Source organism: Parasteatoda tepidariorum, chromosome 3 (genome assembly GCF_043381705.1).
Source record: "Parasteatoda tepidariorum isolate YZ-2023 chromosome 3, CAS_Ptep_4.0, whole genome shotgun sequence".
In the NCBI taxonomy this organism is placed as follows: domain Eukaryota; kingdom Metazoa; phylum Arthropoda; class Arachnida; order Araneae; family Theridiidae; genus Parasteatoda; species Parasteatoda tepidariorum.
The window spans coordinates 73,241,198-73,257,541 of record NC_092206.1 but is presented as its reverse complement, the minus strand read 5'-3'; the positions used below and the strand labels follow the sequence as shown (position 1 = coordinate 73,257,541).

The following is a 16,344-nucleotide window of genomic DNA, read 5'->3' as shown; positions in this document are numbered from 1 at the left end:
TTACTTCATACATATACATAGCTTTAACAATAAAACAATAGCAATATGTTTTGAAATTGGGATGGATACCAATTGAGGACAATGTAAGAGCTGTTCTCTACAGTCAAGAGGCGCCGAAGCTGGCGGCCGCAATAGTTCAGACATTTGATGTTATCTGAAGATCCATGGACACGAAAACAACAACAAACAATAACATTAAAAGAAATATACGCAAAATATTATTTAATTTTATAGTAAGCATATATTATAATATATTCTTGTGTTATGCCACTTGTCAATACTAACAAGTCTATTTTAACGCAGAAGTGTGCGGTTCTTCTTTTTTCCAGTGGCGCCATCTATGGCCGATAAATTTGACTTCTGACATGCACATACGTCGCAGCCCGTTTTACAGGGAGTACTCGGTCACATATCATGCATCCATCCGCAGATCGAAATTTTGACTTCAACCAGAGCACACTCAATCTCCGATCCAATTCCCCCCTGAGGTATTGATTTGTTATAGGGACTTGGAGGACTTTGTGACCCCGACAGATATAGCTTGCAGTCTTCAGCCGGCGGGGATCGAACACACGACCTCTTGGACATGGGCCCAACGCCCTGCCAACCAGACTATCCCGCCTGCATTATAATATACCATAAATATATTTCGACTAAAGAAACTAAAAAGTGTTATATCTGTCTCAAGTTTTGCTTTCATTCAGTTTTCTCTTTAAAAGAGATTATCAAGAACGAAAAACTTATCTTCCGGTTTATGTATGGGCCATTATAGCATAATGCAAAATCTATACTAATAAACATATTTCTTGTTTTTAAAAATAGATCATTAAATTTTATTGGTCACCACAAAGATTAGAAAACTTACAACATACATATAAGTTTGATACGAGCAAGATGAATCCACTGCTTAATCATTGTTCTATTCAACACGTATACGCTTGCGTAAGCTCTCTAACCCCTTTCCTCCCTTATTCTACATTCAATCTTAGATGAAGGTATAGATAGCCCTATCGGAAAAATATATATTTTATTGAATATATATTTTAAATTGATTTTTTTTAAAAAAAATCATTGTTTTTCTTAATTTTTTAAAATTATTTTCAAAAAATCCATTTTAAGGGGGCCCCTAATCATTGGAGGCCCCAGGCCATGGCCTAGTCTGGCCTAATGGGTAATCCGGCACTGTTTGAATTATTTAGTTCTCGTGGTAGGTAAAATAGTATAATATTTCATTTTTAAAATTAACATTTTTACGCTAAAAAATAAATATCACTGCCACTAATGAAAAAAAAAACTCTCAATGGTCGTATATGTAGGCACCTAGAATCATGAAAATGAAAAGAGTAATTGTGAATACACCTCATTTTTAAATTTTTATAGAAAATGTTTCGAAATTTTCTTGAGATCTTATTGTTGATCTGTCCTTCCATACATTGATTTAAATTATACATTTGTAATAGATCAGGGNGTACAAAAAAAAAATATAGTAATCTTTAGCTGAAACGAAGCTGATTCAGATAAAAAATTTTTCCATACATCTGCATGGGTTGGCCTTTATTTAGGAATGGGAAAATGAGATAAAATGTCATAAATATTTCGGACATTCACCAAAGCGACTATGTGATTGTCAACATTCACCGGTGAAAGTCAACAACCACCGATTTCGGTCATTCACAGTAACATGCACATCATTTACATAATAATCTCATCAGGACGTTTATTTCATACTTTGCCTAAATAGCATTTGGCATTTTATAGAATGCCTAGGCATTGTATACAATACCTAGGCAAAGTACGTAATGATTCTCACATTTCATACTTTGCCTAAAAACGTCAGGCATTCTATACAATGCCGGAGTTTCATACTTTGCCGGTAACATATACATATGTTTGAATTATTGATTTCTCGAGATAGGTAAAACAGTATAGTATTTAATTTTTAAAATTAACATCATTACGCTAAAAAATAAATATTACTACCACTAATAAAAAAAAAAGTTCTCAATGGCCGTACATGTTGGCACCTATGTACATGAAAATGAAAAGTGTAATTGCGAATACGAAATTATTAAAATACACCTCATTTTTAAATTTTTATAGAAAATGTTTCGAAATTTTCTTGAGATCTTATTGTTGATCTGTCCTTCCATACATTGATTTAAATTATACATTTGTAATATATGACGAAATTCTTCCAACTCTGTCTGTTAAAGTATAAATACATCATCTTTGCTGCCACTAGAGATTAGATATTTTCACAAACTACGAAAATTACGTATTACTTAGTTCGAAGGTATAAGTCAGTCGAATCGAAAAGGGGTATTTAATGGCGTATTCTAAAACAAACCATGGTTGACTCCTGTTACAGTGCATCCATCAGAGCGCTTTCGTCGAAATCAATAATTGGTAACCTGAGTCACAAGTGATGGCGGAATGTGTCACAACAACCTCATCCATCACATGTAAACAAACAATTCTTCATGGGTGGTGACAACATGATTTTCTGTCATAAACAATTAATGCGTAGCTTGTCTTTTGAGTCATTTTAACAGACAGTTAATTATTTGCAGATCAGAAACTATCAGGCATATTGCACTTGAGGGGTCACTTTTAATGGATATTGTTTCCCTTTTTTGCGATAAAAATAAGGATCGTTTAATTAAAAATCAAAATCGTTCCCCGACATTGAGAAAAAAAAAGAAAGATTATACCCATATTTTATTCCTTATCTATACCTCCTATTTGATTAAGATTTTTTTAATTCTTCCTTGTTGGGGCTTTTCAATTTTTTATATCATACGCGAATAACACCAGAAAGCATTTTTTTTTTAAATTATATAAGTTTCAAAACTTTATATTTTCCAGGGGGTCATATAAATGTGGTGAAAAACTTCAAGGAGAGTTAAGGTACATCGTCGGGATTAAAATTACATAGGAACCCATACCCAGAAATGTCGTCAAACGCCTCTAGGAGCGGTTCCCCATTATGATCTGTTTCTTTGTGTGGTTCTAAACAGATAGTAATAGGGAAGCACCTCAAGCCGCGTACGGTGACAATTCCGGGCATGAGTTTTTTATGCAACTTCATTCCTGATGGCGTGCTCTAACTCCCCTAAAAGTATGTCGCAATATTTAAGCGGCCTTCTTTTATATAAAATGTTTTTAAACTTGTACATTTCGACAAAAACAGACTTAAACTGTCAGTTAACCCTTTTTAGGGCCGTGGTAAGTATATTTACCACAACTTTTTTACCACTTTTGATTTAGGTTTCCATTTGTTAATAACTTCAGCATTCTTGAAGTGCGTTTGAATAAAATTGGTAAAAAATTTTTAGTTTTAAAAAACGTAGAAAAAGTTAAAAAAATACATAATTCCTTTTGAAGTTTGTAGCATTCATAAAATTTATTTTATAAATAACGAAAAATAAAAGACAACGAGTTCCTAATAGGTCGTGTTAATATACTTACCACCAAAAAGAAAAATGGCATTAAAATTTAGACTAATTTTTAATTAGCTAAATGAGTTTTTTTTTCTTATATCAATTACTATTCTTCTATCAATTTCAAATCCAAAAATACTTTAGTTTGCCTTTTCTAGAAATAAATGGTCCATTTAAGGGTTAAAAAAGAAAAACTCTAGCATGCAGAAAAATTAATTTCATATTTGAAACCCTCACACCTGAATTAGGCAAGATCAAGTATTTGCATAAATGCAACGAAAAGTTTGTTCATCAGAGTTATCAGTAAGTAACTCGAATTAGTTTTATGACCTATCTTTATGTCACGGGATTAGAATGGACAAAATGAACAATTTTTTTAATGGTTCTTAAAAAAGTATACTTTCAAATTACCTTATGTATCGTCAAAATGAAGATAAAAGTTCAAATTTTAATTATTAAAAACAGTGCTAGATAAGTTTAAAATAATAAAAAATATCTAAAAAATACTTTTTGACAAATTTATAAAAATTGCCATATTATATTGGTTTATTAAAACTTTATGTCAATGTCGTGCTTAATAACATAAACTTATATATATTTTAAAGATACATGCCTAAGTGAAGAAACTCCTGATTTTGCTAACAGATTTTCTTTTTATATTTAAAGTGGTAACAAAATATATACATACCTTCATATTTTTACCTTGGTTTGATAAAGTTAATTTATAATGATTTTTTTTCCACCGCTACATAAAAACGATCGAAACAAATTACCAAAATTCTCAACAATACTCTTTAAAACTAGTAATTATTTAAACTTTAATGTTCCATATTTAGAACAAAATTTTTTTCAAAAATTATTAAAAAAAGAAAAACAGACTGGTAATTTAATTGTTTTAATTTAACTTACTTGTGTATCTCGCAACATATTTTAATAAATACTGTTTAGAAATATGCAAAGATGCTGAAATCATGCCTGTTATATTTTTTTAATCAAATTGGTTGTTAAATTAATAAAATGTAAACAGTTAAGTGTGTGTGTAGTTAAAATAAATTCTGCTTATTGCTAAATCATTCGTTATATTGCTACCATTACAAAGAATCTTAACCAGAAATGCATAACGACGACACTGATTCTGCAGTTTAGAAAGAAAAAGTGGTAACTGTATAGTGAAAGTTTTAGCATTTGAAGGGAAACATTTTAATTGTCACATTCACTTTTCGCATTCCCTTCCAGCCATCTGAGACAAAACTAAAATTGTAGGATGTTTCAAAATAAAATAATAAATAAATACTACTTTAGAAATAAATGAACTGAGAATAACGAAATTCTTACGATCTCATACAATCATAAAACATTCCAGAAGATGAATGCGTCTTCAAGCAGACGACATTTTCACGAACGAGGAAAGAAAAAGAAATTTACAAATACAGTAACCCCTTTCATGCCTATTTCTGTCCCAAACTCATTCATGAGTTCGCTTATTTTCATCTACACGTTCAACAGCGGAAATCTGGAGTCCACTGCTGTCATCGCCAGCCGAACCTCGTACTTGAAGAAAACTAGAAGAGGGGAAAAATCATGAATAGTGTAAACTTGAACATCTAAATCTGGCAATAGTGATGAAAATAGGAAGGAACTGACCGGATATTCTGATGGGAATAAACTCTATACATTGTGTTTGTTTTAACTTCAAGAAAAACTCACCAAGATGTATATTTATAAATCAGAATGGGTTCTCATATGAACTGAAAAGTAGGTCGCAAATTGTGGGTCTGTTTTGTGTATATCTTGAGCTTGTATTAACCCTTTGAGAACCATAAAGGTTAGATACCTATTGAAATATTGCCTGTTTGAAGTGATGAAGCATCATACGCATACAGATGGCGAATTCCTGAATTAATGTTTCACAGACCAGCAGTTTGAAAACAAACTTTTTAAAAAGATACATTTGTTTAACGTGTTTTGTTTATCCAGATTCTTCGGCAATATTTACAAAATTTGCTTTAGTCTATTAAAGTATAGGCTAACCCGGCAATAATAAATACAAATGCTTTAAAATTATTTCTCAACATTTACACAATTTCAGTTTTTTTATTTTCTTTCAGTGTCCCCACCCTGTTTAAAGGAGCGTCCGTACATACAAAATTAACAACGATTCTCTATTTAACATAATACTATCTACTACTATGTGACTGTACTATGTGATTGAAATCACATGATTGGGACTAATCACGTGGTTGTGCTTTGTTTTATATGTTTATTTTGTAACCGCCGTTGAACAGCAGACCCAATGTTTTGGGTTAACGACTACTAATCTTAACTATGTAGCCTTGAAATTTTGAACCCAATCCTGAACACAAGGGAACTTCTGGATCAAGTATTGGGAGAAATTTGCCATTGTGGAGGACTTTTTGATGGAACTAATCCGTATTTGCGATGCATGGAGAGGAAGACCAATAGAACCTCCTACGGTTAGCCTGACGGCAAGGGGACTTTCACCCATCATTCATCTACCACTGAAGATATTTCAGGCCAGCACTGTGGTCGGTGCAAGCCGAATGCAGAAATCGTATCGACAAGTCATCCCAGGGATCCGAACCCGGTTCACCTCATTGGAAGGAGAACGTTTTATCACCTGAGCCATCGTGGCTCGTTGCGCTAGGTTTAACGTTACAGGAATTAAACTTGTTTTATTATCATACTGAATAAATTTTTCGATTAGATTTATTTATGTACCTCAGCGTCAAGCGATGTCACGCGTGTGTGTCCAACCGGGTTGGCTTCTGAATCGTGGCATCAAACGAATGTCACAATTTATTTACAATGCCGTCGCTTACAGGAACCCAATTTTCCAGCCGAATCAGGTACCTACATAAGACGAAAGGATAACTGCTATTCATGATAATGATGTTCTGCAGTGGCTGGCTAATCAAGAAGCGTTTTGATGCTAACAGCAGCTATGAGTTGAAATTTAAGTTAGTCGTGGCGCGAAAATGTTTTAGACTGGCGGCATGTGTAATAACTAGTACTAGAAATACATAATTCGAGTAAATTTTTAATTTTTTTTATATTATTATAGTTACTAAAATTGTTTGAAGAAATGGATGCAATATAGAACACACAAAAATAGTTTTATTTATATACGCAGAGATGCCAACTTGCTCCGGACAGCGAATAAATATTTTGAAGTGGTAGTTTATTAATTATGATTCTTGGTTTATAATAAATTCATCTTAGTAGATTTTTATCCACCACTATTTCTAAACAATTCGTAGGCTTATATAATTCACCACTTTCTTTCCAGATATGTCGTGCTAAACCTTTTAAACTACTGGCAAAATCTGTTAAATATTTGCAAATGTAGTTGTAGTCGTATACCGTGTGGCCAGACGGGCATGTCATTTAAAATTAGCGTGGCATTCAAAGTGTTATAAACATGCTACTTAACTCTGAATTCAAATATCGTGTTTAGATAGTTATTTGGAAATATAATAATCAAATTTATTTTTCTTTTGTACATTTATGTTCAATAATATCAAACTGAGACATTTCTTCTATGTGTATCAAAGTTTTGGAATGACACCAAATTAAAATTAAAAAAAAAAAAATATGATTTTATGCGAAGATAATTACATACATTTACAATAATTTGCTAATATTTTTTTTTCCAATTGAGCGCAGTGTAAGGAACACTCAACTTCATTCTTAATAATCTGGGACTTCCTAGACATTATACGTATGAAGACCAAACGATTAGTTGAGGATTATTTTCTCTTGGCCGTAGGCAACGCTTCTTCACTACTTATCACAGTTCTTTTTTTTTTTTTAAATGACACATTGACAAATGAACTTTTTACCTGCCACCACTTCCCGGTTGGTAATAATATGCATTTAAAAGTTCGTATTATTTTCTTCTTATTTAATTTTTTTTCTCCCTCTTATGATTGGTTACAGTTACGTTTTACTCTACGGGAAAGAATGCTCGAAACTCAAAACGATTTTTGTTTATTAAATAAAAAGAAGCTATCATTATGCAACAATAGAATATTCATTATCGTATAAATTAAGGAAGGGAAAAATCGCTAGTTGAAAAGTTAAAAACCGTTTAAAAAGTAAAACCTGCTTACGTGGGTAAATACGTCGTGCTGTTCCTGTCTAATTTTCCAATTTTTTTACCGGTTATTCTACTGAAATATTTAAAGAGGTAGCAAAATTCGTATTTTACGTTAGATTTAAAATGATTTTGAGCTTCGCGGTATTTAAATAATTCCGAATTATAAATAATATATAAAAAGTAAATTATTCGCGCAACAGCCTATTGTTGGTCAGCACGTTAAGCAAGGTGGAGTGATACGAATTTCGAATTGGCAGTTTTATTATACCATAGCTGCCAGCCAACGCTATTTATTCTTTTTTTTTTTCAACTGTGGCCAAATTCATTTAATTATCAATATACCCCATAGACACCAAGCCATAAATCTTAATTTACTAACATATTTAAATTGGTTGTGAAGTAACAATTAAAGTAGGTAAGTTTAAGTGGCAAAGGTGCCAACTTGTTCCGTAAACTTTAAAAAAAAAAAAAAAAATTCTAGTAGTAGCGAAATTTCAGGTACTTTTAGTTTAATATATTTGATTTTAAACCATTTTTTCACCATTGCATGACAAAAATTCCAAGTTTCTCATGAACTTTATGGCATTTATCTCGTGGTGACTGTTTTAAAAAGTAGGCTTAATTATATTTATTCCACAAGTTTTACTATTTCATTCGCTGCCAATTTTTTAAAATTTTTGCAGAAAGCGGAGCAGTTGGCATCTCTAGAATTTAGCTAGAAATCTTCCTCCCAATTCTATGTAAGGGTAGAAAATGTTTAAAAAAAAGAAGAAAAAAACATGCTTGTTCCCACTTAAATCAGTGCAACCTCACACTCCTTGTTCGAACTGACTTGTTCGTTCACGTTTCATCAAAAATAAGCTAAAAATATAAATTTTCCATGACACTATTTTAATATATAGAGCTCTGCGACCAATGCCTTAACGGTTCTTAATATAACTGTTATTTATCTATAGTAATTTTGACCATCACTACCTATAAATAATTTAAATAAGTATATAAATATCTACAAAATATTTTTAAAACAAGTAAGGTGTTATAGACTAATGCCTTAACGGTTACCTGCAGAAGTTCTTAATTTTCTTCAGAGATTTTTCTTTTATTTTTAAAATGACTAACAAAATTTATACCTCAATCTTTATGTTTAACAAAGTTGCATTATAGTGATTTTGGCCATCACTTCCTATAAATAATTTAAATAACTAGATAAATATCTAAAAAAAATATTAGAAATAAATAAATAAGGTGTCTGCATAGCTAAAATAATTCCTTTTAACAATTATAAAATCAATACATTATATCGCTACCAGTACAAAAAAATCTTAACCAGGAAATGTAAAAAACTGAAGTTATATGGTTAAATAAGTGAAGAGAAACCACTTCTTGCACTTATTGATACGTTTACTTTATCCATAAAATTTGTGTTCGTAACTATACGTTGTTTTCTTAGGAACTTTTTTTTTTGCACTGAGTATGAAGACTTCTAGAAATTACTAAAAATGACGCACTAACAATATTCAAGGTGTACTAGTTGTTAGCTTAAGGTGGTTTCAATGATGATTTAACGGGATATCCGGTAAAATGCGTGACTCTTCCGCAGTTTTTCTGCTCCGCCAAGACAAACCCATGAATTTAAGCAACCAAAAATCATGTTCCATAATCGTCTATGACGAAATATGATTAAGTTTAAATACTTGCATACCTTCTTTTGTAATCGAAGACTAATGTTTTAAAGCTCGTCTTTCAAATTTTGCTACTCATAATCTATTGATCACCAAAACTGTGCATTCTGTTGGGTAATTGTTTTTCAAAAAGATTAAAACCAATAATATATATTTAATTTTTTTTTTTTTTTTTTTTTTTTTTTTTTTTTTTTTTTTTTAGTGAAGCAAATTTCTGTTCTCACCAAAACATATAAATAAATATAACTAGTAATATTTTGATCTGAAACTATGCATTTGTAATATTTTCAGTACTAAAGTGGTTATATATATCATATTGGAAATTCATTTCTTGGATTAAGGAACTTGAGTCACAATGTTATTAGTTATCACCCTACATGAATAATTCAATCATATGTGAAAAAGAGATGATCAAGCCAAGAGCAATCGCACCCCTTTGCCTTAATGACCTACAGCAAACAACGACAACAACATGATCAAGGAGAATATGAATCGGAAATTGCCTAAAAAATGTAGCTAAAGGTAAACAAAAAATATATTACTTGTTTTAATCGTTATTTCATTACCACTTTAAAAATTCGGATAAGTGTTCGTGGAAAGTAAGGACATTGGTAAATTCGCAAATAATTTCAGGATAATTCCAGGACCTGCCACACGCGGAGGGGAAACGTAGCGTTTTTTTGTACTTTTCTGTACAACCTACTGTACGCGTATTTTATTATTTTCTGGACAGCCTAGCAACACAATTTCAAAAATTGTTACAAACCACTAGAAATGTTTGTAAAATTGAATTTTGCAAAAATATATTTTTTAGTTAGCTTTATGATACTTTTATATATAAGTTTAATTTAAATACATGCAGTGATGGTCAAAATCATGTTAAAAATTAAACTTACAAACCCAAAAAATAAGTAGAAACCCTAAAGTACAAAATACTACAACTATAAGTACAAAAATGAAATTTTATGCAGAATGTGTAAAACTAGGCAGCTACCAAGTTATAAGTGCCATTCTTGAAAAAAATAATTAGATTTATCAGGATAAGTTCCGGCCGTCGAGCCATGACGGCACAGTGGATAAGACACTGAGCTGTTATTGTGTTGGACTGGGGTTCTGTTCCCAGCATCTGATTAACGAATACTAGCTTGTCTTGTCTGGGAAATCTGTACAATGTAATTGGCATAGATTCGACCGTGCCGTTTGTATTAAAATTTTAAAACATTTAACTTTATGGCTCCCTTTAGCCTACAAAAGTTAGCTGTTGCAGAAATACATTTCTTTTTTTTCTTCTTTTTTTTTTAACTTTCGAAGTAAATTTTTTAAACAAAAACGTTTTGAATTCTCAATCAAAACATAATCTAGTTTTTTTTAAAGGTGTTAAGTAAGCACTATAAACAAGTTACAAAAAAAAAAAAAAACTTTTTTATGATTCGCGTTTTAGCATTTTTTTGAGTATAGGTACATCAAAGTCGGCTTTTTAACAAATTATTAGGATAAAACATACAGTTCTTTTTAAGGAACACTGAATTCCTAAATAACTAATGATTACTTTCATTTTGTTTTTATTTATTTTTATAGAAAACAAAAGTCGTCGTAAATCTAAAAAAGAAAAAAATAGATAAAACGATCTCCGAGCCCCTAAAGTCAACATCTGTTCGGAGAATTAATTTCAAGTTCATCCCCTTACTGACTGTCTATCACATATTCTTTCTATCTGTTTCATTTAAAAAAAATCAAAATCAAAAGAATCTTACCAAAACGCGTCTGATCAGAGTGTAGGTCAGCATTTGACGTGTTTAGAAGGTTAGATTGACAGATTGCGCGAATCTTCAGGGTGGGCAACACCATACCACTGAAGGTACCGACTTTTTTATTCCCATTTCTTCACTTTTTCTTTTGATTTAGCCATTTTTCCCCCCTCTTCTAAGCCTCCAGGCCACCGACGAAGACATGGAGAAAGAAAGAAGATTCCATTCTATGGACACATGTTGGAACTGCTAATTTTTTTTTCTTTGTTATTTTCTTCTCTTTGTGGATTTCAGTTGTTTATTTTGCACTACCAAAAAATCGTTTGGATGGCAACAATAAATGCACCGACAGCGAAAACCGAAAAATAAAATAAAATGATAGAACTGAAGTGAAAAAAAAGGAACGCTTTCTTCCCTCTTCCATCAGAAAGAAGAATATCAACTTGGGTGGGGATATGAATTACGAATAAAAGAGTTTATTTTGAATTGGACTTCGGAGGGTAAATTTCTCATAGACATCTTAGTTTGCTGATAATTTAATAGAACTATCAAAAGGAATCATATTTCTTGACAAAAAATTAATACACTACACTGGACGTATATTTCTATTCTATTAACCGGTTTATTCCAAGTGAGTAAAATTAATAAAACTTCGGCGAAATATAAAAATATGTTTGTGTATGACTGATTTTGTGGTTTAAAATTTTGCAACTACTTTGTAAAATCCTTTTTGGAAAGAGCAAAAATTTTCTTGTTTGTTTATTGTTCTTGTTCTTTTGCAGTGCAATGAACTGTTATAACTATAGATTAATTTTCAAATAAAGCCATACGTACCGCAAAAGTTTGCATGTGTGATAGATATTTTTGCTCAATTTAAATATCTGGAGATTATAATCCTTTTAAATCATATTTATAAACAAGCAATAAAAAAATATTTGTACTTTAGGTACACATTTCTTTCTTTCCTTTTTTTTTTTTTTTTTTTNTTTTTTTTTTTTTTTTTTTTGTAAAAAGAGTGGCTGTTGGCAGCTACATATTTATAAGAACTTACAGCTTTGTAGACATTTATACAGCTTTTTTTCAATATTTTAATAGCATTTAATGTCAAACAGTAAAAAATCGCGTATTACAAATCAATGAGAATTTTAAGGAAAAAAAAAACTGCTCTACCTTAATTTGAAGCAGTAACACTACTCTGGTTAAGAAGAAATTTTTTTTTTAAAGAATCTATAATTTGAATTAGCAAAAGAGACTGATTGAATAAATATTTTAAAACAAAATCTCTTTATCCAAAGAAGAAATATCATGGGCCGGGGTAGACCAGTGGTCAGAGCATCGGACTTAGGTCCGGAGGAGCCGGGATTCAGTATTCAGAGCCACTGAGATCAACATGTGATATATGTGCTTTTCAAATCTATAGAATTGAAAGTCCCGTAGTTAGCTGTTGAGCAGTACCATGGGTACAAGAATCTGAAGAAAATTCCATTACTCATCAGATCTAAGTCTAAATTGTGGAACTGGCTTCTCGAATGTGAAGTGCTACTATCTATCCCGGGGGTTCTTAGCTAAGTTGCATTTTCACCCTAGCGGTGCTCTCTTGTTAAACGAAAGGTGCTCCTTTCTGACTTAATTTGCCAGGGAAAATGGTCGGCAACCTGGGATGTTGTCATTAGAAGCAGAAATATTAAAGAAAATATACATAACTGCCAACCAGTTTTTATTTTTAAAAATTCTCTAAAACAAAGGCGTTTCTTGTGTTTACCAGCATATGATTAAAATGGATTAACTCTTTTATTCTCTATTTGGAATCACATCTTTAAAAACATCTTTGAGCTTTAGACGTAGCACTGCAATTCGGCAATATAGTCCCAAAAAATAGTACCATAGCATGCAATTATTATTTTTTTAAATTGGTTTTTAAGCTCTTTTTTACATAAATCAAATGATATTAAAATTTAGATTTAGGCTAAAAAAAAGTTTAGGAAGTGCTAAAAATTCAGGAACTCAGTCTTCTCAACCACGTTTTAAAGGTTTTCCGGTTGTGGCACCCTTATTTTAAGACTCGGGGAATTTTATGACTCAAATTTTAGCCTCTAAAAACGGCATCGATATTACGCGTGCACTGTTTCTTGCTTCCAATAAATCTACCCGATCTATCAAAGCTATAAAAATATCTTGAAATTCTAAAATAAATAACTGCGTTCTATCAAAACAAACATCTATCTATATTATATAAAACGCTAATACGTANTCTTTTTACGTTGCCACTCGTAATTATTAATTAAACACTGGATAATATTACGCTAATGACACTTTTAACTAATGACGTCATAAAAAAATAGTGCTTGGAGTCCCTCCGCGTGGAAAAAGTTAAGCTTCGCAACCTGCGACGTTAATAGTAGAAGGATCAGCAGTCGTAGAAGGATCACTAGTTCTATTCAACGACTCTTTTTCCTGCTCCGCTCGCTTCCTTGCTCTGAAATCACGGTAATATTGTGCATTTTTCCCTCGTGAACCTCTTGAACCCAGTGGAAGCGCTTGTGGTTGCCTCATCGTATCGCCCTGGAAAATGTATTAGTATTAATAATGTATGTGAATGCGTCATAATGTAATTTCAAAAGAGAAAACCTAACAATCAATTGATATTCACAAGAGACGTACCTTGACATAACCTTAAATCCGTCGCATTGTCCGTGGGATTGTTTTCACTCATTTTTTACAATTGTTATCCACTAAATTTGAAAATAAAAAATACTACCCTATTAAATTATATGTGTATCAAAACAAACTAAAAAAATATTTATAGAAAAACAATACTTTTATTATTTTTATGCTAGTGAGAACCAAAACAATATGGAAATGAATGAGGGAAAACTGGATCCTACCACGTGATTTCCCGGCCAATAAAAATGTAGCGTTAAACGTTTAAGGCAACCTTGTTGGAAGTCGCATCAGAAGTATAACTTCAATAATCGTTTGCATAAAATCTAGTTCATAATAATCATATATAATCGTTTGGTATTTTTATAGCTTTACATAACATGGACAAAGTAAAGAAATATATTTTTTATTTTTTATGTTGTTCAAAGAAGAGTGGTTGCTAAGAAGGATAAAACGTTTAGAAGTAACTGTAGTTTAAAATTTCTATAATTTTGTATTATTTTGGAACTCAGTAGTCCAAGGAGAGACGCGCCTTCGGAAAAAGATTAAAATCAATATATTATATTTCGTTTCAATTTCTAATATTTAATAATACAATAAAAAAGATATACTTTTTTTGCTAATTTTTCAACAATAACTTGTTAAATGGGGCGACTTGTTAAATTTCGTTCATTCTTTTTCTCAATCTTTTCAGAAAAAAAAGAAGAAGAAAAACTTTAACCGGTACTTAAAAACGCAGTGAGGAAGTAAAAACTGCATTTGATGAGTCGTTCATAATATATTTCCACCAAAAAAAACATTTATTATTTTTTTCCAGCTAAAAAAAAAAGTTTTTAATTTAAAAAAAGAAGTTGCCCATCCCAATTATTTTATCTAAGCTTTTCGCCAATCTTTGTGGAAAGCCATACTTCAACTCTTCAGACAATAAGGAAAGTATTTTTTAAGAAAAAATATCTGAGAAGTTATAGAATCAAGTAGCAGGTCCCTTTTTTTACCCCTTGGCTTTTCAACACAAAGAGCCGCTAAAGCGTCAAGTTTCTGGAAGACTCCATTAGATCCAAACCACCTACTTTTTGCCGTAAGATAAGCCAGAATAGGTGAAAAAGAATCTTTTTAAGTGCGAAACAGAATTCTAACACTCTGGACGATATATTCTTTATTAGATAATGGAATTTGGCAGAGAGAAAAAAATAGGGGAAAAAAAGGTTTCTTATTTTTCGTGTCAAATTCGCCAAAGGGTTTCGAATTTTTCAGAGAACTGATACAGAGCTACAGTTTGGTTTTTCATGAATCGCCGATTTCAAAGATCATATAAATAATTTTTCTTTCGATTTTTATTTCTCCTTTGTAATATCGGATTCCAGAGTCTGAAAAATGTTCTTTATCAAACTAAACTTTTAAACTGCTCTTGGCATCTGTATGGAGATTTTGGCGACACAAACAAAAAGAATGGATTTCAATGATATATTATTTTTATTGTCAAAATATTTTCGATTGATAAAAAGAAGTCAGATTCTTTTAAAGAACGAAAGTATGAATAAAAAAAGAGAAGGGAAGAAAAATAAATTCTTTAAATACCTTTTATTGTTGTCTCTTGGTACATTTTTATCGAATACAGTGGCACAATTAAATGGCGCTTGCATATAGTGTTAAAAGCAGTTAGAATTAATTTTAAAATGATTTTTCCCCTAAAATTTTTACGTGAACTAGATAAATATGGTAAAACGCATTTTGGCGAGGATCGGTTGCGTGTATTACATATATTCTGCATTTTTAGTTAAGTCAGCCGCCAAAGACATAAAAAAAAAAAAAAAAGTGGGGGGAATGCGAAATTTAAACATAGCTTTAATAAAATTTTAACAACTAAAATAAAAACATCCAAGATTAATCGAACACGTTAAAACTAAAGAATAGATGTAAAGCAAATCACAAAAATAGAAAATAACAAATTTTTACGATGGTATATCACATTTCATTTCTTGAAATTCATTTAGATTACAAAAAAGGGTACTTTGAAGTTTCCAGGTTCGCCAGAGCATGAACTTCGCTACTTGAACCAAGTACGCTGATTACTACACCACACCATTTTGTTTTCACTTGCATACGAAAGAATATCAAAAAAATTTCTTTTTTAAATTTAATAACCCATGATAAAGAAGGAACGTTACAATACTACACGCTACATTAAAGACGTCTCCAGAGCAACTGAATGGCTGTTCATATAGAAATCGCAAGTATTCGTCTCATACAATAACGCCTCCTATATTTCGTTGTGATCGCGAATTAGTTAACATGAACTATAATACTTAGCGGCGATTCACTCTGACGTTATCACGATGATTTTCTTGAAGTTTCTTATGGCCCAGCTGCCTACAGTGCCTTCCAGCAACACTTAATCGAAATAGTTAGATGTGATTGTTAGATGTTCAGTAGATGTGAATAGTTGACATTCTACGTTATATTAAGTGGAGTCTTTTTCATATTTTTTTACTTACTTCTTATTATCTTCTAAAAGTGGAGTTTCTATACTTTGTTTCAATCAAAATTATTGTATTAAGATTGGATTACGTGTGTTTATGTTAGTTTTTAGAAATATTTTATTATTGCGCATTTATGTACACTGGTGTGCAAAACTTAAGCAACAAGTGCGTTTTTTATCATAACTCTACAAGAAATCATCCGATTGACATGAAATT

General features: G+C 31.4%; 1 long non-coding RNA gene across 1 annotated transcript; it reads right to left on the bottom strand.

Moving 5' to 3' along the window:
- Window positions 1–4,749: 4,749 nt before the first annotated feature.
- Window positions 4,750–11,938, bottom strand: LOC122270052 (uncharacterized). Its single transcript, XR_006225577.2, has 2 exons — window positions 10,994–11,938; window positions 4,750–5,002 (listed from the first exon to the last, which is right to left on the bottom strand). It is a non-coding gene; the product is annotated as an uncharacterized lncRNA (long non-coding RNA).
- Between the last annotated feature and the right edge of the window lie 4,406 nt (window positions 11,939–16,344).